Genomic DNA, 24,635 nt, shown 5'->3' with positions numbered 1-24,635 from the left:
GAGGAAACCCAGCATTCCTTCTCGCTGGGAATGAGCCTGGGACTGAGAGCAGAGCTCCTCAAGCCCTGCAGAGCAGGCACGGCCCAGGTTTTATTGCCTCTGGAAGAGCCCGCAGACACTTGGCAGGAGAGCCCAGAAAATCAGGAGGTAAATGCAAACTGCAGGTCCCGTGGTGAAATCCTGGGTTCTCTCCTTCTCCCAAACTCCAGGAAAAGTCTTTTAGGGCAGGGAAAAAAATATTACAAATGAGTTTTCAATCTTCTGTTCCAGTCCAGGGGCTCCTACAAGGATTTTGATGCAGGAAATGTTTCCTTTGGTGCTCGCTGGATAGACCTGTAATTTTTGGAGTGCTGGAGGTTACAGAGGGGAAGGAGACCCAGAGCCCTCTCCTGGCACAGGCTGAAAGGACAGCAGGAAAAATGGAACAGTTGGAAAAATAAAATAGCTGGAAAGATAAAACAGCTGGAAAAATAGCCCAGGGATGGGATGGGATGGGATGGGATGGGATGGGATGGGATGGGATGGGATGGGATGGGATGGGATGAGCAGGAGGAGGGATGAGCAGGAGAAGGGAAGGCAAAGACACAGGTGGAACTGAAAGCAAAGTCCCAAGTTGATTTAGAACCCAAATTTAAATGGTGAGAGGGCTGTGGGTGATGCAGGTGGGCAAAATAAAAGTGGGTTTGGGTCGTGGCTGCCCTCTGGTCTGCCCCAGCCCAGCTCAGGGGTGAGGACAGCCTGGTTGGGGTGAGGTGGGAGATGAATTCTTAGCTGAGAATTGGCCTGGGCAGCTCAGCAAAGGAGGGGTTGGAAGGCAGGGCAGGAGGTGCCCATGGAGTTTTTCTGGATTTCCTTCCTGGTGTAGGTTGGATATTAGGAAATGTTTTTCATGGCAAGAGTGACAAAGTTCTGGAATGGCTGCCCGGGGAGGTGGTGCAGTCACCATCCCTGGGTGTGTTTGAAACAAGCCTGGATGTGGCACTGGGTGCCAGGGTTGAGTTGAGGGGCTGGGCTGGGCTGGACTCGATGGTCTGGAAGGTCTCTTCCAGCCTGGTGATTCCATGAATTCTGTGATTCTCTGAATTCTGTGAGCAGCAGCACCGGGGGACACACAAGTGATGATCTGATCCCCAAAGCACGATCCCCAGCACTCCCAGAGCAGAGCTGAGCTCATTCCCACCTTCCCACCTCAGGGACATCAAGAACTCATCTTCAGGGGTGTGGGACTGAGCTTGGCTCTTCTCTCAGCCCTTTTTCAGTGTTTTCCCAAAAATGTCCCCAAGGCTGGGGATGGCTCCGGGGCTGTGCCGGGCTCAGGAGCATTTTCCCCCTTGCTGCTTAAAAGCTTTGTGTGATCTCAATGTTGTCCCTGGGATCTGCCTTGTCCCTGCCGTGTTCTCCATCCATGGATGTGTCACTCCTGGAAGCCTCTGGTCACTGTGGGGTGTCCATGCTCTGTCCCACACCCGGCTGTCCCAAGGATGTCACAGTCTGAGCCACTGTTGGGTCTCTGGAGAACATCCCTGAGCTGGCCTGGAGCAGGTTCCGTGTCCTCCCTGAGGTGGAGATTGTTGTGTAATGACTGAAATTCCAATTTTGGCTGCATTTGTGCCTTGCCTATAAATCCAATGGGTATGGATAAAACCAAGGTTTAGCTCTGATCCATGAAGTACAAACTCTTCTGTGCCACCAAGGTGTAAATCCCCTTTAAAAAGAAAAACATGGAATTATTGAGACTGGGAGAGACCTCCAAGATCATCCAAGACAACCTGGAGCTGAATCCCAGCTAAACCCTGTTCTCCAGTGCCACATCCACAGGGATTTGATGCTTCAGGGATGGGCACTCCAACCCTCCCTGGGCAGTTCCAAGGCCTGAGCCCCTTTCCATGGGGAAATTCCTGCTGCTGCCACCCTGAGCCTGCCCTGGCCCAGCCTGAGGCCGTTCCCTCTCCTCCTGTCCCTGTTCCCTGTAGCAGAGCCCGACCCCCCGGCTGTCCCCTCCTGTCAGGAGCTGTGCAGAGCCACAAGGTCCCCCTGAGCCTCCTTTTCTCCAGGCTGAGCCCCTTCCCAGCTCCCTCAGGGATTCTCCAGCCCCTTCCCAGCCCCCTCAGGGATTCTCCAGCCCCTTCCCAGCTCCGTTCCCTGCCCTGGACACTCTCCAGCCCCTCAGAGGCACCAGGGTTTTCATAAATTAAACTTCCCCATTCTGAGAACACCCCAGAGGATTTTGCTTTCTCCATTCCTGGAAAACCCTCGGGTTTTGAGCACTTCCAGCATTCCTGGGCCTGTGCAGAGCTGCAAAACCTTGTCCAGTCCCGAGGTGCAAAGAGCTGGGAACAGAAGGACTCGGGGCAGAAGAGGCCAGTCCTTCTCCAGCCCTCACATCCCCTCCTTCCACGCAAAATGGGGCTGGGTGGGAGAGGTGAGTGGTGCAATTTGTACAGAGGTGATGAATTGCGGATGAAAAATTAAACTTTATAACTCTAATAAAGGTTTGTAGGGAGTGGGTTTGTTTATTCACAGCGCTGTGGACGCATGTTGGGACTCATTGCTCTTTAATGGACATGTGCACCTCTGAGAACTCTCGATCCTTTTTTATTACTTTTACTAATTTCTATATGTATAGAATTTCACAATAGGTTAATGTATATTTATTTTGCTGATTTTACATTACACTTACAGCTAGTTATACTTGTACTCAGTTTTTGTTAGAAAGTACAGAAAGAACTCCTGGGTCACTCTGCCTTGTTTCTTTCAAGGTCTGAGGAGACTTTCTTATTTCTTATCTTTTAGTGTAGAAATTTGCATTCTTTTTTCTTAGCTAGGGTAGTTTTGCTAAGGTTGCAGTCAACTAAACAGCACATTTAACAAGCTTAAAGTAGCGCATTTCACCTAAATCCAAATAGATTTCTACCCTGTTAATTTTTCACTGTCTCAGTGAAAAGCCTCAGGTGCTTCCCAAAGAGATAAAAACCTTCCCCTCATGTTCTCCTCACTTCCAGCATCCCAAACTCCTCCTGCTTCCCCTGCCCAGCTCTGAGCCAGGTCATTTCCCATCCGAGAGTTCCATTTTCCTGGAAAATGTGTGATAAATGAATGTGTTGTCAAAAATAAACGAACACAAGGAAGGATCCTCCCCTGGGGCTGGGGCTGCTCCCACCCCTGCCCTAGGGGTCTCTGAGAGGAATTTGGGCTTTGCTGCTGATGGAGGCAGCTGGAATCTTTGGATGGAAGTGGAAAGGCTGATCCAACATCAAGACAAGTAAAATCATGGCTGGGTGAAGGAAAATTCACCCTGAGAGCACAGGAGGGTGAGATCTGACTCGGGACAGGGCATTTAGGTCGCAGGGAGTCAAACTCTGCATCCAGAGCTGCCCTGGCGTGCCACATTTTGGGTGTGATGTGGTGCCCGGGCCGTGGCTGGGTGCTGGCACACCCTGGGCACTGCCAGGGCTGCTTTATAGCCTAATTCGGGTGAAATCCTGCCCGTTGCAGATATCTGTGGGACGTTTTTATCCCTCCAGATCCTACAGACGCCGCTCAGTGCTCCTTTGGGGCATCATCTGTGCTGCCAGTTCCCATAACAACTTGTGAATTCAGCACCGCAAAGCTGCTTTTTAATTATTATTTAAAAAAAAAAAAAAAAAAAAAAAAAAAAAAGGAAGAAACCCAGCCCAAATTCTCTTGTCTTTTGTCAGCTCCTGAAGCACTCAGATCCCTGGCAGGCTGCCTCTTCTTTTCTCCTCCTCTTTTCCTTGTTTTCCATGAAAAGGAGCCCAGGCTTACACTGAGAAGGGCCATTGCCATTATTTGTAAAGAAAAAGGAATATTGCCTATCCAGCTTTGCAGATACTGGGCCTTGGCAAACACGGAGAGTGGAAGGGAGGGGGATGAAAAGGTTTGGGTGTGCTGGGTGCTGATTTGGGTGATGGATTGGGCTCTTCAGCATCTCCCTGACAGCTTTATTTAGAGCTTCTCTTAGCGCCGGCCTTCCCCAGGCAGTGCCACTCATTCCTGGCACTCCAAAGGAGTTAAAACCGAGTTTAAAGGCAGGAAGGGGATAAATACCAGCGATAAAACTCCCACCGGCAGCACCACTCCCTCCCCTGCCCTGGGGGTCTCTGCAGAGGAATTTGATTTTTTTCCTGGTGATGGAAGCAGTTGGAGGATTTAGATGGACCTGGAAAGGCTGAGCCCAACATCCAGACAAGGAAAATCACGGCTGGGGTGAACTAAGACTCCAATGTTTTGAGTCCTGAGCTCAGCAAGATGAGAATTGAGGTAGGAGACATGGGGAGGGGATTTTAGGGTGTGTAAAACACGGGAGAATCTTTGGGGAGAACGTCCAAGTAGTTTATAACTCGACATTTTCTGTGTGGACATTTAGAGCCCACACTGACCATTACCAAGGAATAAAAATGATCATTTAGTAATTATGATAAAAATTATGATAAAATCAGAGATTGCCATCCCTGTTCTTATGAGTTCTTTGTCCTCACTGAGATTTCCTTGCCCAGGTTTAAAAAGTTATTTTTAATTCACCATCTTGAATGGAAGGCACTAAAGGACGGGCAGCACTTTGTGCCACTGCTTTTCTCTTCCTTTCAGAGAATCCCAGGATGTTTTGGGTCAGGAGGGACCATAAATCCCATCCCATCCCACCCCTGCCATGGCACGGACACCTCCCACCATCCCAGGCTGCTTCAAGCCCTGTCCACCCTGGCCTTGGGCACGTCCAGGGATAATTTTTTTTTTTTTTTCCCATGAAAACACAGTGAAAAGTGGTCTGAATTCAGCCTTACAGCTGCTGAGGGCCATCTGATGTGACTTTGAAGCTGCAGACAGAGAAATTCTGTGAATGTTGGCACCCAAGGAATTGGAATTGTGTTGGGATGGAAACATGTGGCAGCATCTGAGCTGGGAAGGGGAAATACAAGGGGGGCTCTGGGCAAAACCTGTGCTCTGGGCAGTTAATTGCTGGGGTTTATAATTAGTAGCCATGCCAGATTTTAATGCAGTGCTCAGTCTGTGCAGTGGAAGGGTTAAAATCCTGAATTTATCTGAGGGCCATCCATCCACCCTCTGCCAGGCATGAATTCCAGGGTTTGGTGCTTTTAAGGACAATGCACTGCTGCTGAGGAGGAGGAATATTCCCATTTGAACTCGATTATCTGGCAATTTCGGTGCAATTGCATGAAAACAAAATTAAAGCTACATTAAGGTTCTGTAGATATTGGGTCGACCTTGCTGATATCACTGGCCTGAGTTTTTTGGCTTGTTCACCCAGGAGCAGAACAAGACAGAAAAATTACACAAAAAGAAAGGAAAATAACATTTTCATGGATGTAAATCCCAATTTTTGAACATAATGGGATAAATCAGGGTCGTGGGGCCAGCCATGATCTTGGCACTTTGCAAATAAACCTCCTTTAATTAGAGCTCGTCTCTCCCTTCCCATGATTTTTAGGAAAAGCAGATGAGGCAGAGCTGTGTTGGCTGCAGCACCAGGAACATTCCCGTTAATCCTTGGGGATGTTCCTGCCCTGCTGCTGGGACAGCACCAGGGGTGGCAGCGAGCTGTCCCCTCATGACAGGGACATGGAGGGGCTGGAGCGTTTCCAGGGAAGGAAAGGGAGCTGGGAAGGGGCCGGAGCCCCAGGAGGGGCTGAGGGAGCTGGGAAGGGGCTAGAGAATCCCTGAGGGAGCTGGGAAGGGGCTGGAGAATCCCTGAGGGAGCTGGGAAGGGCTCAGCCTGGAGCAAAGGAGGCTCAGGGGGACCTTGTGGCTCTGCACAGCTCCTGCCAGGAGGGGACAGCCGGGGGGTCGGGCTCTGCTCCAGGAACAGGGACAGGAGGAGGGAACGGCCTCAGGTCACACCAGAAGAAGTTTAGGTTGGATTTTAGTAAAAATTATTTCATGGAAAGGGTGATCCAGCCTTAGATGGTGGAATCACCATCCCTGAAGTCTTCAAAAAACCTATGGATGTGGCACGTGAGGTCGTGGCTCAGTGGTGACCATGGTGGTGGTGCTGGGCTGATGGTTGGACTCAGAGATCTCATACATCCATCCCATCCCAGTGATTCCATGTTTCCCTGACTCCATGGTTCCATGTTTGCATGATTCCATGACTCCAGGATTCCATGGTTCCATGGGTTCGTGGTCCCATATCTCCACGGTTGATGATTCCATGTTTCCATGGTTCCATAATTCCCTGATTCCATGGTCCTGTGATTCTCCATGACTCCATGATTCCATGGTTCCATGATTCCATGGTTCCATAATTCCATGGTTCCATGACTCCATAATGCCATGGTTCCATGATTCCATGACTCCATAATTCCATAATTCCATGGTTCCATGACTCCATAATGCCATGGTTCCATGATTCCATGGTTCCATGATTCCATGGTTCCATGGTTCCATGATTTCACAGTTCTATAATTCCATGGTTCCACGGTTCCATGGTTCTGGGGACAGGTTCTGGGGGTCCAGAGCCCACTTTGCTAATTGGCTGCAGCCGCTCACTCCCACAGCCCTGGGGAAGCCCGGCAGTGCCGTGGGGAGCGGGGCCAGCAGCAGGAGCAGCACCGGGGCCCCGGCTCCTGCCACAGCCTGGGGACATTCCCAACTGTCCCCGGGCCGGGAGCCCGGCTGTGCCAGGACCTTGTGCAACTCCCCCTCGTCTTGTTTGTCCGAGCCCTGGCTTTGTTTGCCTCCCTCTCCAGATCAGTGGGAGATGTTGCTCAATTCTGGACCTGCTGGAAATCCTGGCACTCCCAGGGCTGCTCCAGGAGCACGTGGAAGGTGTTCCTGATGTCCCGTCTTAAGGGGCCGTGGCATTTCTTCCTTCTTTCAGAGAATCCCAGAATGGTTTGGGTTGGGAGGGACCTTAAATCCCGTCCAGTGCCACCCTGCCATGGGCAGAGACACCTTCCATGATCCCAGGCTGCTCCAAGCCCCGTCCAGCCTGACTGGGGACACTTCCAGGCGTAGGAATTTGATTTTTTTCCCATAAAAATGCAGTGAAAAGAGCTCTAAAATCAGCCATACAGATGCATTTTTGAATTTTTGGGAAGCAGGGCACCACCCTGGTGCCTCCCTGAGATCGTGTCCTCAATCCAGGAGTGGGAGAGCTGGAGGGAGCAGAGCCTGGAGTCCCAGGAGCAGGTGAGGATTTTCAGGTGTGTGACTCAGAGCAGCTTTCACGGGAGCTGTAAAGATCCCCTTCCCAAAGCCAGGACCTCTGCCATGACAAATTTCCAGCTGGAGTGCGGAGCTGAGAGGGTTCTGTAGGGGAGTTTTTACTTGGGGTGAGGCATTGATTTTGCGTTTGCTTTTCTGACTCTGCTGCTAAAATTATTATTCCAGTCGGACTGAGCTGATCCTCGCTGATTCAAGTGTCTAAAATAAAGTTATAAACGAGCTGTGTTTTCCATGAGTAACGTTCCCATTCATCCCTGACTTCATGGCAGTGAAATCATTCCCAAGAAGCAACGAGTGGGCTTGGAAAACACTGGAATAGTTTTGAGATGATCATTTAGTTCATCACGCTGGAAGTTTTACATTTTTACACATGATGCTCCTGGTTTTGGGGTGCTGATTTATAGTTGGGGCTCTTGCTCACACTGAGTTTTTGGTTCCTTTGGCAGCAGGGTGAATATCAGCTTTTAGAACAGCAAGAAGTGGAGCTGTTTTGCTTCTCTGGTGGGGTCCTGCTTCTCTTCACATTTTGCAAGGGGAAGGTGAAAGCCCATCAGGATCAGCTTTTAGGGATTCTTTCCCCTCTCATCCCTTTGATTTTTGTCACCAAATTCCAGAGGCTCCAATGTCACCTGCCAGAGTCATTGGTGTCATTTCTTTGCATCTTTTTTTCCTACTTAAACAGGATAACTGGGCTTCCACACCACTTCTACTCCCTAAACTCTAAATTAGCCTCAAATATTACCCCTGGGAAAAGGCAATTTCAGATTTTCCAGATGTGATTGGATTAAACTGGATTTGGGTGGCAGTGGGATCGCAATACCTGTGAGTTTTCGGGATGTTTTCCCTGTGCATCCTCCCAGGGAATAACCCAAGCTGGGATTCTGCAAAGCTCTTGGCACGGGGAGGAGCTGGAAGGGCTCAGCCTCTCGGGGCTGGATGTGAGCTTGGATCTTCTCCTGGTTTATTCTCGAGGCTGCAGCAAAATCCTTCCCGAAGGCGGGGTCTGGATGGGGCTGTCCCAGCTCCTCTGCTCCTGAAAAATCCCTGGGGCCACAGGGAGGCTCCTGTCTCGGTTGGAAAAGACAGGAGTCTGTGAAGGAAGGCAAGAGCCTCCTGTGAAATGGAAAAGGTAAACCCCATCCCTCTGAATTGCCACAATTTCAAAATTAAAAGGCTCTCAGGCAAAGATATGGGAATGGAAATAACATTTCTTTACTAGGAAAAACCTAAATTAAAAAAAAAATGTACTTAGGACAAAAAAAACTAGTGATGGAGTCAGAACCCTGACACCCTGAGGAGTCAGGGTGTTGGGAACAGTCCAGTTCAATGGTGGCTGCTCCTCCTGGAGGGGCAGATGGAATGCTGCTGGAGCGGGGATCTGGAGAAGGGTGGAGTTTTCTCTGAAGGTCTGGGGATGGAGTAGATGGGCCTGGTCTTCCTCTGGGGATCCAGCAGAGAAGAAGCTGCTCCTCGGGGAATCCAGCAAAGGGCTGCCCTAATGCCCCAAAAATGCAGATTTTATGCAGGTAGGGGTGCTTGGCTCCTCCCTCTGGGCGGAGCATCTCACCATGGGCTGATGGAACTTCCCCAGCCATGCAGGGAGTCATTAATGGCCCATTAACAGAAGATCTCTCCCCGAGGGAGACATTGTTCTTGGGAGAGATAAGGAAACTGCCCCACCTCCAACAGATGGCAAATGGAATCCATGCTGATCTTACAGCTCCTCAGGCATTTTGGGGCTGTCCATACTTTGTGGATCCCCTGGTCAGTTCGAATTAACCCCTCTGCTGCTGGGCCAGGCAGCGCTGAGCACCCGAGCTGAGAGCTGAGCTCCTGACGCAGCGGGGTTAAAACATCCCTGAGAGGCACAAAATCTGCACTGGGCTGGGTTTGTGCGTGGAGAGGCTCCCCAGGTGTCCCTGAGGGGGACAAAATCCACTTTTACATCAGGTTTGTGCATGGAGAGGTTCCCCAGGTGTCCCTGAGGGGGAAAAAATCCACTTTTACATCAGGTTTGTGCATGGAGAGGTTCCCCAGGTGTCCCTGAGGGGGACAAAATCCACTTTTATGTCAGGTTTGTGCATGGAGAGGTTCCCAAGGTGTCTCTGAGTGGGGACAAAATCCACTTTTATGTCAGGTTTGTGTGTGGGAGGTTCCCCAGGTGTCCCTGAGTGGGGACAAAATCTGCACTCAGGGCAGGGCTGTGCATGGGGAGGCTGCCAGGGTGTCTCTGAGGGGGACAAAATCCACTTTTACATCAGGTTTGTGCATGGAGAGGTTCCCCAGGTGTCCCTGAGGGGGACAAAATCCACTTTTACAGCAGGTTTTTGCGTGGTGAGGCTCCCAAGGTGTCTCTGAGAGGGACAAAATTCACATTCAGGGCAAATTTGTGCCTGGAGAGCTCCCAAGATGTCCCTGAGTGGGGACAAAATCCACTTTTACATCAGGTTTGTGTGTGGAGTGGCTGCCAAGATGTCCCTGAGTGGGGACACCCCATTTTTTGGGTGCTCCTGTGTGGTTTTGAGTTGCTGATTTATATTTTTGGGATGCTCCTATGTGGTTTTGGGGTTCTGATTTCTATTTTTAGGCGCTCCTGTGTGGCTTTGGGGTGCTAATTTATATTTTTTGGATGCTCCTGTGTGTTTTTGGGGTGCTGATTTCTATTTTTGGGGATGCTCCTGTGTGGTTTTAGGGTGCTAATTTATATTTCTCGGGTGCTTCTGTGTGGTTTTGCGGTGTGGATTTATATTTTTTGGGTACTCCTGTGTGGTTTATTTTTGGGGTGCTCCTATGTGGTTTTGGGGTGCTGATCTCCATTTTTTGGGTGCTCCTCTGTGGCTTTGGGGTGCTAATTTATATTCTTTTGGATGCTCCTGTATATTTTTGGGGTGATAATTTATATTTTTGGGGTGCTCCTGTGTGGTTTTAGGGTGCTGATTTATATTTATTGGTGATGCTCCTGTGTGGTTTTAGGGTGGTAATTCATATTTTGGGGTGCTCCTCTGTGGTTTTGGGGTGCTGATTTAGATATTTTGGGGTACTCCTGTGTGGTTTATTTTTGGAGTGCTCCTGTGTGGTTTTAGGCTGCTAATTTATATTTTTGGGGTGCTCCTGTGTGGTTTTGGGGTGCTGATTTCCATTTTTTTTTGATGCTCCGATGTGTTTTTGGGGTGCTGATTTCTATTTTTGGGATGCTCTTGTGTGGTTTTAGTGTGCTGATTTATATTTTTTGGGGTGCCCCCTGTGTGGTTTATTTTTGGGGCGCTCCTGTGTGGTTTTAAGATGCTAATTTATATTTTTGGGGTACTCCTTTGTGGTTTTGAGGTGCTGATTTCTATTTTTGGATGCTCCTGTGTGGTTGGAGTGCTGATTTACATTTGTTGGGTGCTGCTGTGTGGTTTAAGGGTCCTGAGTTCTATTTTTTGGATGCTCCTGTGTGGTTGGGGTGCTAATTTATATTTTTTGGATGCTCCAGTGTGTTTTTGTGGTGCTGATTTCCATTTTTTGGATACTCCTGTGTGTTTTTTGGTGCTAATTTATATTTTTTGGATGCTCCTGTGTGTTTTCGGGGTGCTGATTTCCATTTTTTGGATACTCCTGTGTGGTTGTGGTGCTAATTTATATTTTTGGGATGCTCCTATGTGTTTTCAGGGTGCTGATTTCCATTTTTTGGATACTCCTGTGTGTTTTTGGGTGCTAATTTATATTTTTTGGATGCTCCTATGTGTTTTCGGGGTGCTGATTTCCATTTTTTGGATACTCCTGTGTGGTTGGGGTGCTAATTTATATTTTTGGGGTGCTCCTATGTGTTTTCAGGGTGCTGGTTTCCATTTTTTGGATGCTCCTGTGTGTTTTCAGGGTGCTGGTTTCCATTTTTTGGATGCTCCCGTGTGTTTTTGGATGCTGATTTCCATTTTTTGGATGCTCCCGTGTGTTTTTGGATGCTGATTTCCATTTTTTGGATGCCCCTATGTGTTTTCGGGGTGCTGATTTCCATTTTTTGGATGCCCCTATGTGTTTTCAGGGTGCTGGTTTCCATTTTTTGGATGCTCCTGTGTGTTTTTGGGTGCTGGTTTCCATTTTTTGGATGCTCCTGTGTGTTTTTGGGTGCTGGTTTATAGCCTGCGCTCCTGCTCGCGCTGAGTTTGGCTCCATTGTGCAGCGGGGTGAAGATCAGCCTTCAGAGCAGCAAGCAGTGGCAGCTGGTTCCTGCTTCTCTTCCCCTCGTTGCTCACAAGCTGAGCGGGGTTTGGAGCATCCCTGATCCTTCCTTTTCCCACCTGGAGATCCCTGCAGCCCTTCCCAGCTCCCTGTGCCCAGGATTTCCCCCCAGATCTGCTCCAGCCAGGTGGGAAATCCTCCCCAGGCAGCTCCCCCAGCACTGCAGGCGTGGTTCAGGCATCCTGGCAGATCCCTGCCTTTCCAGGGATTCCTGACAGATCCCCGCCTTTCCAGGGATTCCTGACAGATTCCTGACAGATCCCTGCCTTTCCAGGGATTCCTGACAGATTCCTGACAGATCCCCGCCTTTCCAGGGATTCCTGACAGATCCCTGCCTTTCCAGGGATTCCTGACAAATTCCTGACAGATCCCTGCCTTTCCAGGGATTCCTGACAGATTCCTGAGAGATCCCTGCCTTTCCAGGGATTCCTGACAGATTCCTGACAGATCCCTGCCTTTCCAGGGATTCCTGACAGATCCCCACCTTTCCAGGGATTCCTGACAGATTCCTGACAGATCCCTGCCTTTCCAGGGATTCCTGACAAATTCCTGACAGATCCCTGCCTTTCCAGGTATTCCTGACAGATTCCTGACAGATCCCTGCCTTTCCAGGTATTCCTGACAAATTCCTGACAGATTCCTGCCTTTCCAGGGATTCCTGACAGATTCCTGACAGATCCCTGCCTTTCCAGGTATTCCTGACAAATTCCTGACAGATCCCTGCCTTTCCAAGGATTCCCTCATTCCTGACAGATTCCTGCATTTCAGAGAAATTCCTGCTTTTCCATTGATTCCTGCATTCCTGGCAGATCCCTGACTTTCCAGGGATTCCTAACAGATCCCTGCCTTTCCAGGGATTCCTGACACATTCCTGCTTTTCCAGGGATTCCTGACAGATTCCTGGCAGATCCCTGCCTTTCCAGGGATTCCTGACAAATTCCTGCCTTTCCAGGGATTCCCTCATTCCTGGCAGATTCCTGCCTTTCCAGGGAATCCTGCCTTTCCAGGGATTCCCTCATTCCTGTCACATTCCTGCCTTTCCAGGGATTCCTGACAAATTCCTGCCTTTCCAGGGATTCCCTCATTCCTGTCACATTCCTGCCTTTCCAGGGATGCTCAGGTAGGGCCTGAGAGACTGGTGAGAGGATTTATGGGATCAGGGGGGATTCCAGGTTTTTTTTCCTTGACATGGAGCTGAGTCTCCCAGTGAAAGTTCATAAAGTGTGAAAAACGCAGATTTTATGACTGAATTTTCACAAACGTTACAATGAATATTACATGGGTAACGTTAGAAAGTTGTGCTGTATTAATTCTCTTACGTAGTGTGTTAAGTGTAGTTTTGGTCTACAACATGATGTTAAAATAGAAACTCCACGATGGAGGGTTTGTTACAAGCTCAAGCAATAAAATGAGATAATCGAGAAACTTTTCACCCAGAGATGTCAGCGAAGGGGGCCCATAAAAAGTTACAGCTCCTTATCAGAAAAAACAAACATTCTTCCATCTTCTCTCCATCCTTTTAGAACCAGAAAGATTAAGGAGAAGAAGTTGACAAAAACCAGAAAATTTCTTAATTTGCAAAGAATTTATGCATCATGTAAGAAATATATAAATATACAACAGGCTGTTGCTTTTAAGTTTATTCCTTTGTTCATAAGGGAATGCTTTTTGTGACTTAGTGTCCCACAGCATCCAGACATCCATAATTCTTTGCTTTTTATTATCTTGTAATTGTCCTAACTCTAAACTTTATTACTCTAATTGTATTATTATTTTAATAACCATTTTATTATTATTAAACTTTTAAAATTTTAGAAACCAAGTGATTGGCGTTTTTCACATTAAGGCAGTGCTCCACGTCTGGAATTAATGCATGGAGAGAGACAGGAAAGAGAATTTCAATTAAATTATTAGAAATAATCAAATTATTGGCTTTAATTCAGCTGCAGCTGGCCTCGTGGTGCTCAAGGGTGTGAGCCATATTTTCCTTTTTCCAGCTGGGACGCGCTGGGAACAGCAGGATTGGCACGGCCACGCTGCCTGTGCCAAGGCAGAGGAAATTCCCGCTGGAAAAGGGAATTCCAGAGGGGTTTGTGCCCTGCTGGCATCGCTGGGCACGTCGGGGACCCAGGGCCAGGAGCTGCCGCTGCTCTGCCCAGGGAAAATGAGTGGGGGAAGTCCTGCTGGAGAGAGAGGGAGGAAAATCCGCTTTTCCAGAAGGAATCTGCTGAGGAAAGGGGTGTTTGGAGATCTGGGGGGCAGAGCAGGGGGAAATCAGCTTCACCCCGGCAAGGGACCCGTCCTGCCCTGCCTCCGCTGCCTCGGGGTCTGCCCGCCTCGGTGCCCCTGCTCCACTCTGCCAGTTGGGTTTGGTGATTCTCAGGCTGACTTCTCCTTCCCACAACCTGCCTCATTAGCAAAACACAGCTCCCCAGAAATTTCTTTTCAATCTGGCGTTTCCACCCGTCAATTATCTGCAGGTTTTTATTCCCTCACACTTTTTTTTTTCTCTTTTTTTTTTTTTTTTTTTTTTCTTGTTTTGGACTTAAATGAAACATGCAGCTTTTTCTTCTTTAACTTCTCCGAAGGGATCAGGGTTTCCAGAATGCAGAATCCCACACTGCTGGTAGCTGAACACGGGGTTTGAACCAAACCTTTCAGCAGGAAATCCTGGCCCTAAATGGGCAGAGGAAGAGTTTTGGGGTTACCTTCCCATGCAGAGGAGGTTCCACAGCATCACCACGAGACATTTGGCCAAAAATCCACGAGGAGGGATGAAGGAGATGATTGTGCTCTTTGATTCTCTGCTCCAGGGTTCCAGAGCAGCCTGGGGTGAGCCCAGCACCCCAAAAGTTGCTCTGAGCAGTTTCAGGTGACAGCATTGATGCTTTCCCAGGATTCTTCCCTGCTTTTATTCCTGCAGTTGGATTTGTAGTTGCTCTTTCCCCTTTTTCCCCCTCTTTTTTCCCGTTTTTTCCTATTCTGTGCAGATTTTGATGGGGGCATTGGCAGAGCTGGAGCAATGTGTGGCCTGATCTTTGCAGCATCAGCAAGGTGGGATTTTTTTATCTCACTCCAAGCCAAACCCAGATTGCTCAGGCATCGCCACAGCTCAAACCCCTGCCCTGGCACGGTGCCTGCTGCTGCTTGTGCCACATCCCAGAGCCTGGCACCGCAAACCCGCTGATGGACACCTCTGTCCCCAGCTCTGATCTCGTGCCTGAGGCATCTGCTGCTTCTGGGGTCTGGGCAGGGCTCTGTGTCCTGCTTTGGACAGCCAGGTGTCTGCTGAGGAAGGCAGGAGCCTCCCCTGAAATGGGAAATGCAAACCCCCTCTCTCTGAATTATTGTAATTTTGAAATTAAGGGGCTCTCAGGCAAAGATTTGGGAATAGGAATAACAGTTATTTACCAGGAGCATTAAAATTACCAATGCAATGGTACAACCAAAGCCGTGTCAGGGTCAGAGCAGCCCTGTCCCCTGTGGGTCAGGGAGTGGCTCAGCCCCATCCCAGGGGGGCTCAGCCCTCCTGCAGTGCCAGCTGTGCTTCTGCTGGAGCAGGATCTGCACAAGGGGGGAGTTTTCCTTGGAGCTCCAGGGCTGGGGGAGATGGGCCTGGGCTCCTCTGGGAATGCAGGGGAAGGAAGCTGCTCCTCTGGGAATGCAGGGGGAAGGAAGCTGCTCCTCTGGGAATGCAGGGGGAAGGAAGCTGCTCCTCTGGGAATGCAGGGGGAAGGAAGCTGCTCCTCTGGGAATGCAGGGGAAGGAAGCTGCTCCTCTGGGAATGCAGGGGGAAGAAAGCTGCTCCTCTGGGAATGCAGGGGGCAAAGGCTGCTGTGCTGTTCCCAGGTCAGATTGGATCCAGGTAGGAATGCTTGGCTCCTTCCCTGGGCGCAGCATCTCCCCATGGATGATGGAATTTTCTCAGCCATGCAGGGACACTCAGTGGCCATGGACAGCAGAGATCTCCTGGAGGGAGGATTGGCTGTGGGAGAGAGAAAGAAAAGTGCCCCAAGAGCAGCAGAGCCCTGCCCCAGCTCTGACAGATTGGACAGAACATACTCCCAGCTGAACCTGAGCCACTGTGCCCAGCAGCAGAGCGGGCTCAGCCCTGGCACTGAGGGGTTCAGATGATTTTTGGCCCTTCCTTTGCCACCCTCTGTTTGGGATGGAGCCACGAGCTGGGTCCAGCCTGAAAGGAGCAAGCAGGAGAGAGAAAATCCCCCTGAGCCGAGCTCAGGGACATCTCAGGACATCTCTGCTGCTCCAGGTGCCACCAGGCCGGCCGGGGATGTCACCAGGGCTGGGAATGGGTTTGTGTTGCCCGTGACAACCCGGGATGGAGGCTGCTTGCCAGGCACACACAGACACACGTGCACGGGTTGCCATAACAACCAGCCGGGAGTTTTTATGGATCCTGGGCTCTGTTTGCCAGCATCCAAAGCACCTCCGTGGGGCTGCAACCCAGGAGGGAAAGGGGCTGCCACGGCGCTCTCCCCACCTCCAAAAAAAAGAGGCTTAAAACAGGAATGATGGGCAAAATGTGTGGATTAATGATGGGAAAAGTGGGACAAGAGAATCAAAAAGGGTTCAGTGCTGTGCTGGTGTTTTTAAAAAAGAGCCTTAAATCAAGAATGATAGGCAAAAAATGGGCATTAATGATGGAAAAAGTGGGAAAAGAGAGTCAGTGGAGTTGGGTGCTGTGCTGGTGTTTTAAAGGATCCTGGGCTCTGTTTGTCATCATCCTACCTCCCCCCAAAAAAACCAAACAAAACAGATCCTTAAATCAGGAACGATGGGCAAAAAGTGTGGATCAATGATGGGAAAAGAGATGGGAAAAGAGAGTCCCGTGGGCTGAGTGCTGTGTTGGAAGCACAGGGGAAGGCTGGGCTGGAAGTGCTGGGTTTGGTGTCCCCAGCCCAGCCCCGCTGCCAGCAGAGCCACCGGTGCCAGCATCAGCTGCAGGTGACAAACCAGGGCTGGAGATTCTGCCTCTGAGCCAGCCTGACCCCGGCTACAGCTGGAGCTGCCAGGCAGGAAGGGGACAGGGCTGGGACAGGGCTGGGACAGGCTGGGACAGGGCTGGGACAGGGCTGGGACAGGCTGGGACAGGGCTGGGACAGGGCTGGGACAGGACTGGGACAGGGCTGGGACAGGGCTGGGATAGGGCTGGGACAGGCTGGGATAGGGCTGGGACAGGGCTGGGACAGGGCTGGGACAGGCTGGGACAGGGCTGGGACAGGGCTGGGACAGGCTGGGATAGGGCTGGGACAGGGCTGGGACAGGCTGGGACAGGACTGGGACAGGCTGGGATAGGGCTGGGACAGGGCTGGGACAGGGCTGGGACAGGCTGGGACAGGACTGGGACAGGCTGGGATAGGGCTGGGACAGGCTGGGACAGGACTGGGACAGGCTGGGATAGGGCTGGGACAGGGCTGGGACAGGCTGGGATAGGGCTGGGACAGGGCTGGGACAGGCTGGGACAGGACTGGGACAGGCTGGGATAGGGCTGGGACAGGGCTGGGACAGGGCTGGGACAGGCTGGGACAGGGCTGGGACAGGGCTGGGACAGGCTGGGACAGGACTGGGACAGGCTGGGATAGGGCTGGGACAGGCTGGGACAGGACTGGGACAGGCTGGGATAGGGCTGGGACAGGCTGGGACAGGACTGGGACAGGCTGGGACAGGCTGGGACAGGGCTGGGACAGCAAATGCCACCCCCAGCCTGGGCTGAGCCCCCACGGTGGGCAGCAGGAAAAGGGGATTCTGCCCCTCTGCCCTGCTCAGGTGACTCCTCACCTGCAGAGCTGCTCCAGCCCAGGGAATTCCAACAGCAGCAGCACCTGGAGCTGCTGGAGAGAGCCCAGAGGGATCCACGGAGCTGCTGCAGGGCTGGAGCCCCTCTGGAGCCAGGCTGGAGAGCTGGGGGTGCTCCCTGGAGAGGAGAAGCTCCAGGGAGAGCTCAGAGCCCCTGCAGGGCCTGGAGGGGCTCCAGGAGAGCTGCAGAGGGACTGGGGACAAGGATGGAGGGACAGGACCCAGGGAATGGCTCCCACTGCCAGAGGGCAGGGCTGGGTGGGAGATTGGGAATTGGGAATTGTTCCCTGGCAGGGTGGGCAGGGGCTGGGCTGGAATTCCCAGAGCAGCTGTGGCTGCCCCTGGATCCCTGGCAGTGCCCAAGGCCAGGCTGGACACTGGGGCTGGAGCTCCTGGGACAGTGGGAGGGGTCCCTGGGGTGGCACTGGGTGGGATTTCAGGTCCCTTCCCACCCAGCCCATCCGTGGTTCATCTGTACCAAAATTCCATGATCACCAGCCTGAATCCCACTCCCTCCATAAATGACATTTACTCTGTGCAGTAGGGATTGTCTGTAGCACCAGAAACCACCAGGGCAAACCCTTGCTCCTCCTGGGCTCCAGGAGCCCTTCCCGCAGGGATCCATCCTGGGATCCAGGGCAGGGATCTATCTGGGATCCAGGAGCCCTTCCTGCAGGGATCCATCCCATCTCCAAGAACCTTTCCCACAGGGATCCATCGCAGGCAATGAGCCCTTCCTGCAGGGATCCATCCCATCTCCAGGAACCTTTCCCACAGGGATCCATCCCATCTCCATGAACCTTTCCCGCAGGGATACATCCCAAGATCCAAGAACCTTTCCCGCAGGGATCCATCCCATCTCCAGGAACCCTTCCCGCAGGGATCCATCCCATCTCCAGGAGCCTTTCCCACAGGGATCCATCCCATCTCCAAGAACCTTTCCCTCAGGGATCCATCCCATCTCCAGGAACCTTTCCCGCAGGGATGGATCCCATCTCCAGGAGCCTTTCCCGCAGGGATCCATCCCATCTCCAGGAGCCTTTCCCGCAGGGATCCATCCCATCTCCAGGAACCTTTCCCACAGGGATCCATCCCATCTCCAGGAGCCCTTCCTGCAGGGATCCATCCCATCTCCAAGAACCTTTCCCGCAGGGATCCATCCCATCTCCAGGAACCTTTCCCACAGGGATCCATCCCGGGCAATGAGCCCTTCCTGCAGGGATCCATCACATCTCCAAGAACCTTTCCCGCAGGGATCCATCCCAGGCAATGAGCCCTTCCTGCAGGGATCCATCCCATCTCCAGGAGCCCTTCCCGCAGGGATCCATCCCATCTCCAGGAGCCTTTCCCGCAGGGATCCATCCCATCTCCAGTAAAATTTCCCGCAGGGATCCATCCCATCTCCAGGAGCCTTTCCCACAGGGATCCATCCCATCTCCAGGAGCCCTTCCCGCAGGGATCCATCCCATCTCCAGGAACCCTTCACACAGGGATCCATCCCATCTCCAGTAAAATTTCCCGCAGGGATCCATCCCATCTCCAGGAGCCTTTCCCGCAGGGATCCATCCCATCTCCAGGAGCCTTTCCCGCAGGGATCCATCCCATCTCCAGGAGCCTTTCCCGCAGGGATCCATCCCATCTCCAGGAGCCTTTCCCGCAGGGATCCATCCCATCTCCAGGAGCCTTTCCCGCAGGGATCCATCCCATCTCCAGGAGCCTTTCCCGCAGGGATCCACCCCGCTCCCGAGCTCTGCGCTCCCTGCCCGGACAGGGCGAGGCTGCGGCGCTCCCGGAGCTCTGCAGGGCCGCGCCGTTCCTGGAGCTGGGATCTGTGCGGTGCCGCCCGGCTCCTGCGGATCTTTGCCGAGGAGCGCAGGAGGCCGAACGGAGCAGCGCGGGGCCCGAGGCGGCTTTTCCAAGCGCCCCTTCCCGGGATGTGCGGGGCACCGGCAGGGACGGGCGGGCACCGCGCTGCGAGCGGGTAGCACCTGCGGGACCTGCGGCACAAGAGCTGGATTTGGGCGGAAAAGTGCGGATTTGGGTGGAAAAGATCGGATTTGGGGCAGAAGAGATCGGATTTGGGGCAGAAAAGTGCGGATTTGGGGCAGAAAAGTGCGGATTTGGGGCGGAAAAGTGCGGATTTGGGGCAGAAAAGTGTGGATTTGGGGCAGAAAAGTGTGGATTTGGGGCAGAAGAGATCGGATTTGGGGCAGAAAAACTCGGATTAGGGGCAGAAAAGATCGGATTTGGTGCAGAAAAGCACGGATTTGGGGCAGAAAAGTGCGGATTTGTGGCAGAAAAGGTCAGATTTCGGGCAGAAAAGATCGGATTTGGGGCAGAAAAAATCAGATTTGGGGCAGAAAAGTGCGGATTTGGGCAGAAAAGTGCGGATTTGGTGCAGAAAAGATCGGATTTGGGGCAGAAAAGTGCGGATTTGGGCGGAAAAGTGCGGATTTGGGCGGAAAAGTGCGGATTTGGGCAGAAAAGTGCGGATTTGGGGCAGAAAAGATCAGATCTGGGGCAGAAAAGTGCGGATTTGGGGCAGAAAAGATCGAATTTGGGGCAGAAAAGTGCGGATTTGGGGCAGAAAAGTGCGGATTTGGGGCAGAAAAGGTCTGATTTGGGGCAGAAGAGCTCGGATTTGGTCCAGAAAAACTTGGATTTGGGGCAGAAAAGCTGGCTGTGGGGCAGAAAAGATCAGATTTTGGGCAGAAAAGTGCAGATTTGGGGCAGAATAGCTCAGATTTGGGCCAGAAAAACTTGGATTTGGGGCAGAAAAGTGCAGATTTGGGGCAGAAAAACTCAGATCTGGGGAAGAAAAATGCGGATTTGGGGCAGAAAAGCTTGGATTTAGGGCAGAAAAGCTCGTATCTGGGGTATAAAAGCTGGATTTTGGGGCAGAAAAGCTCGGATTCCGGCAGCTGAGGAGCAGGGCAGTCCCTCTGGGGGAAAGGAGGGGCCGGGAGAAGGCAGGACTGGCAGAGGGAAGCAGCGGAGCGAGGCATCACCGCAGCTGCTGCAGCCCTGCTTCCAGCTCCCCTGCGGCAGGAGGGGCAGGAAAACCAACCGGGATGGAGCTTGGAGCTCCGGGGACGCTGGTCCGGAGCCCCCTGTGCCTGTCACCTCCCAGGTGTGACAGACCAGCGATGCCATGGGGACTCTCACAATTAAAAGGCAAATATCCTGTACATATGCTAAGTTCAATAGGTTTATAGTTATGTTTTACCCCCCTTGTGCTGTTATTGGGTGCCCTGGGTTTGGGACATTTGGGAGGGGGGCTCGTTACCATGGCAGCAGCTGACCCCCAGTCAGGATGTCAGAAGTGATCCCAGCCCTGGACAGCGAAGGAGGAGTCCGTGGACAGAACTTTGGGAGGGGCCGAAGGGTTAAAAGGTGAACCTGCACTGTGTGGTGAGCACATGGTGGGGAAACCCTCTGCTCCTGTGCTGTGGTATTTTCTATATTCACTCTTCTGTTGTGTTTCTGATAAGGTTTAATAAACATGTTAAGATTTTGGAAGTGGGCAGCGTTCCTTGCACAAGGCCCTGCTGCCACAGGGGTGTGCAAACATCTGCCAGCTCTGGCTGATCAGGGAATTCCCACTCCCGCTGCTCCTGCACAATCCCAGCCCCTGTTCCTGCTGCTTCCCTTCCTTCCAGCCCTTTTCTTCCCTCCGAGTGGCACCAAGGGGACACTGGGTGACCCCACCCAAAGGGTCTCAGCCGGGGAAATGAAATTGTGAATTTGGAGCTTTTAGGAGTGAAAGTGTCTGGGAAAATGCTTTTGTAGCATTTCCTTGGGCTTTCTATCCTTGTTAAACAAAAGCTGCATTTTGCTTTAATACAGGTCCAAATTTAACATTGGAATGGTTTTTCCCTTAGTGCAGCATTGCTGGTGGGGTGGTTTAAATTCACCTGTGCCTTCAGTTTATATCCCAGTGATTCCAGGCATTCTCAGCGCTCACATTCAGCATTTGTTTGTGCAGAGGAGCCTTTGCAATGACACTGTGTGGAGTTTTCTGTATTTCCTAGGAGCTCTGTGAGTGCCCAAATGCTTTCAGGAGAAGGCACAGATAAAGCTACAGCTTTGAAATGATCTAATCGCTGGCAGCAGAAGGGATGGTGGGGGAGATGTTGGGAAGAATTCCTGCCTAAAAGTGTTGATTCCATTAAATCCTCACAGTCTGACCTGTCTGCAGTTATTTCCTGCTGTGTGATGAGAAATGTTAATTGAAAGAGGCAACAGGAGTCACCCTGGATGGGTGTGGATGAAGTTGTGCAGTGCCTCCCCCTGCTCCCCCTGCATTCCCAGTCCCAGTCAGCCACCACAGGGATGCAGCTGCAGCTCTGTCACCCCTGCAGTGTCCCCACACCTGGGGCCGCTGTCCCTGGGGCTGGAGACACCTTCCTGGAGGGTGCCTGTGGCAGCCTCCTCACCCTGCCCTTCTTCCCTCATCCAGGACTGCTCTGGCTCATCCTGGCCCTGGTCAAACCCAGGCTGGGCAGGGCTTGGAGCCCCTGGGACAAGGGGGTGTCCCTGCCATGGCAGGGATGGGCTCTGAGGTCCCTTCCAACCCAAACCATTCTGGGATTCCAATTTCTGGGATTCCAGGAACTTTGTTGAGTCCGCCCCAGCCTTTTGAACATTATTTTTCCTGAGTACCTTCCCATTACCTTTCCCATTTACTTTCCTATTAAAGTTTAGCCCCACTGAGGTTGGGAGTGGGTGAACCATCCTTGACAGTGCCAGAACCCAGGGCAGAGCTCAACTTTATTTCCCAGCCCTGAATTACTCAGGATGGGGCTGAATTTGGACTCCCAGCCCTGAATTACTCAGACTGGGGCTGAATTTGGACTCCCAGCCCTAAATTACTCAGACTGGGGCTGAATTTGCACTCCCAGCCCTGAATTACTTGATTTGAGGCTGAATTTGGACTCCCAGCCCTGAATTACTCAGGATGGGGCTGAATTTGCACTCCCAGCCCTGAATTACTTGATTTGAGGCTGAATTTGCACTCCCAGCCCTGAATTACTCAGGATGGGGCTGAATTTGCACTCCCAGCCCTGAATTACCCAGGATGGGGCTGAATTTGCACTCAGGGTGTGATTTTAGGAGAAGCAGAAACCCCTTCACCAGCCAGGCTCCCGTGCCTGGTCTTTGTGTCTCTGGAAATGGATCATTCCACGTGCAAAGAAAATTCTGCAGTTCTGCTCCTCTAAAATTATTTGCTTGCTAAAGAGAAGAGGAGAGCACAGGGAAAAATGCCTAAAAAGATAAAGCCAAAATGGTGACAGAAGGATTGAGATAAGGAGGGAAAGGGCGAGGAGGGAAAATCTCTGAAGTGTGGATGGGAGCAAGGAATAAAATCCCTGATTTGGGAGCAAGGAATAAACTCCCTGATTTTTGGAGAGGCTGTGAGTGTCTCTGTGGAACAATTCCACGCTGCCTCATCTCACGAATGTCTCTTCTTTCCCACCCCAGGCACCCTTTTCCTATGAACACCTGAGTCTCCTCCACCTCTCAGAGGATGCACCTGTAGCAGCTTTCCCACAGGTAAGAGCTCAGCCGTGCCTGCTCCAGGGGTTTGGGGGTGTGGGGATCACAGACCCCGTGCCCTCAGATCTTTGGGGTGTGGGGATCACAGACCCTGTGCCCTCAGATCTTTGGGGTGTGGGGATCACAGACCCCGTGCCCTCAGATCTTTGGGGGTGTGGGGATCACAGACCCCGTGCCCTCAGATCTTTGGGGGTGTGGGGATCACAGACCCCGTGCCCTCAGATCTTTGGGGGTGTGGGGATCACAGACCCCGTGCCCTCAGATCTTTGGGGTGTGGGGATCACAGACCCCGTGCCCTCAGATCTTTGGGGTGTGGGGATCACAGACCCCGTGCCCTCAGATCTTGGGGGTCAAACCCAGGACTGGTTTTGTGACGGGTTCTTTGATTTTTCGGGGTTCCTGCAGGTTTTGTGCCCTCTGAGGTGACCCAGCCCCAGGGGGTTGCAGTTCCTAGAGCAGGCAGTGGTGACTGAGCATTGAAAGATGTTTGGAGGGGTAGGGACTGGTCCAGATTCGGTTTTTCTCTTCGTTTCAGCTGACAGAGGGCTCTGGTTTGGTTTAGAGGTGATCCCATCCAGGTGTTGACAGGGATTTTCTGGTCCCAGCAGCTGTGGTTTGCAGGGCGAGGGTGGAGCTGGCAGCTCCTGCTGCTGTGATTTTCCTCCTGGCTCTTCATCCAGCTGATGAAAATGTCAAATACTGAGAAACAGAAGCTGCTGCTTGGTCTCTCCCCTCAAACATGACCAGCAGTTCCCAATCCCACCTCCCCTGCAGCTCTGCCTTTTTCCCTGGCAAAAATCTCATAAAACCTTCATAAGATCTCATTTGCTGGTGAAGTTTTGGCTTCCTAGGGGATGCTGCCTGCCAGCTTTGGGGGAAGTTTGTGGGAATAAAGCGCCGTTCATGGAGCTCTTGGAAAGCCAGCTGCTGCTGGGCAGGGATGTGATCTGCCCCAGGATATTTTAGGAACTCAATTCCAGGTCTGGCGCTGGTATTGGGTGGATTTTAAGGCCTGGAACTCACTTGGCTGATGTGAGCCAGGTGAGCACGGGGCTAGAGTGGAAAATGGGATTGTTTTACCCACAGGGATGCCCGGCCCCTGGCTGCAGCCAGGCTGTGGGGTGTTTCCCCAGCTAAAATGTGGTGGCACAGGGTGGCACGCTCTGGGGATGGGCCAGGCTGGGGGAGCCCTGCAGAAGGCAGAGCTGTTTTGGGCAGGGCTCAGGGTGCTCGGGCAGTCCTGGGCAGCCTCTGGCCGAGCACGAACTGGAGGGGACGGGCTGTGCTCCCCGAGAGCGGCACTGGCAGCTCAGAGCCGCCTCCACTGATAAATAAAGCTGATTATCGCCGACCTTTCCCTCGCCGAGTGCTCCTCACAGGGTCCCTTCAGCCGAGCCTGGCTCCTGCCCTCCTTTCCCGGCGGACAATAAACCCAATAAATTCATCTGCTGTGTCGTCTGCCCACCCCGCACCCCCCCGCCGTCCTTTTTGGCAATCTGTCATCCCGAATTTTGGTGCGGGGCCAGGAGCTGAGTAAAAACCTCCTCGGGCAGCTGGAGCGCGACACAATAAATGGGGTTTAAATGGGGTTTAAATGGGGTTTAGCGTGTTTGTAAACAACTGCACTGAGCGGGGCGCGCCCAGACAGAGCCGGTGAGAGTGGAATTAATTCCCGAGCGGAGACGCCGCTCAGGGAAAAGGGGAAACATCCCCCGTGCTGTGGTCCCCGCCAGCTCCGGGATGTCACCGAGCACTGGGCTGGCTCCTCCCGGAGCGGTGGCACGGCTGGAGATGAGCAGGGACAGCTGGAGGGGCTGGGAGGGCGGGGATGCTCCGGG

At 52.2% G+C, this 24,635-nt stretch overlaps 1 protein-coding gene across 4 annotated transcripts in view; it reads left to right on the top strand.

Moving 5' to 3' along the window:
• Positions 1 to 24,635, top strand: part of HIVEP3 (HIVEP zinc finger 3) — a 292,362-nt gene that overhangs the window by 110,750 nt on the left and 156,977 nt on the right. For all 4 annotated transcript variants that reach the window (XM_021528378.3, XM_021528379.3, XM_077788482.1 and 1 more), the window contains one exon: positions 22,723 to 22,794. The gene's annotated coding sequence lies outside the window, so the exon portion shown is untranslated. The remainder of the gene's footprint in view (positions 1 to 22,722; positions 22,795 to 24,635) is intronic.

This window comes from Lonchura striata, chromosome 26, assembly GCF_046129695.1.
Source record: "Lonchura striata isolate bLonStr1 chromosome 26, bLonStr1.mat, whole genome shotgun sequence".
Taxonomy (NCBI): Eukaryota; Metazoa; Chordata; class Aves; order Passeriformes; family Estrildidae; genus Lonchura; species Lonchura striata.
The sequence above is the reverse complement of the archived record's forward strand: the minus strand, read 5'-3'. Positions and strand labels throughout refer to the sequence as shown.